This window comes from Myotis davidii, unplaced genomic scaffold, assembly GCF_000327345.1.
Source record: "Myotis davidii unplaced genomic scaffold, ASM32734v1 scaffold726, whole genome shotgun sequence".
In the NCBI taxonomy this organism is placed as follows: domain Eukaryota; kingdom Metazoa; phylum Chordata; class Mammalia; order Chiroptera; family Vespertilionidae; genus Myotis; species Myotis davidii.
Window position 1 is genome coordinate 1,402,454 of NW_006297808.1, and position 258 is coordinate 1,402,711.

Here is a 258-nt window from a genome sequence, read left to right on the forward strand (position 1 = left end):
GATTTCTCCGTAAGGTCTCTATTATAGGGTGGGCAGATTTCTTTATGGCTCAGGACTCCTAAAAGTGCAAGGGTAATAGCTGTCAGACATTGGGCTTAAGATCAAAACTGGCACAGCATCACTTCTGCCACATCATGGTGAAAGCAAGTTACAAGGCAAGCCCAGGTGCCTGATGGGAGTGCACTGACCACATAAGATCTGAGTACCAGGAGGCCTGGCTCTATGAGAGCCAACTTGGAGATTAGCCACCACAAGTGA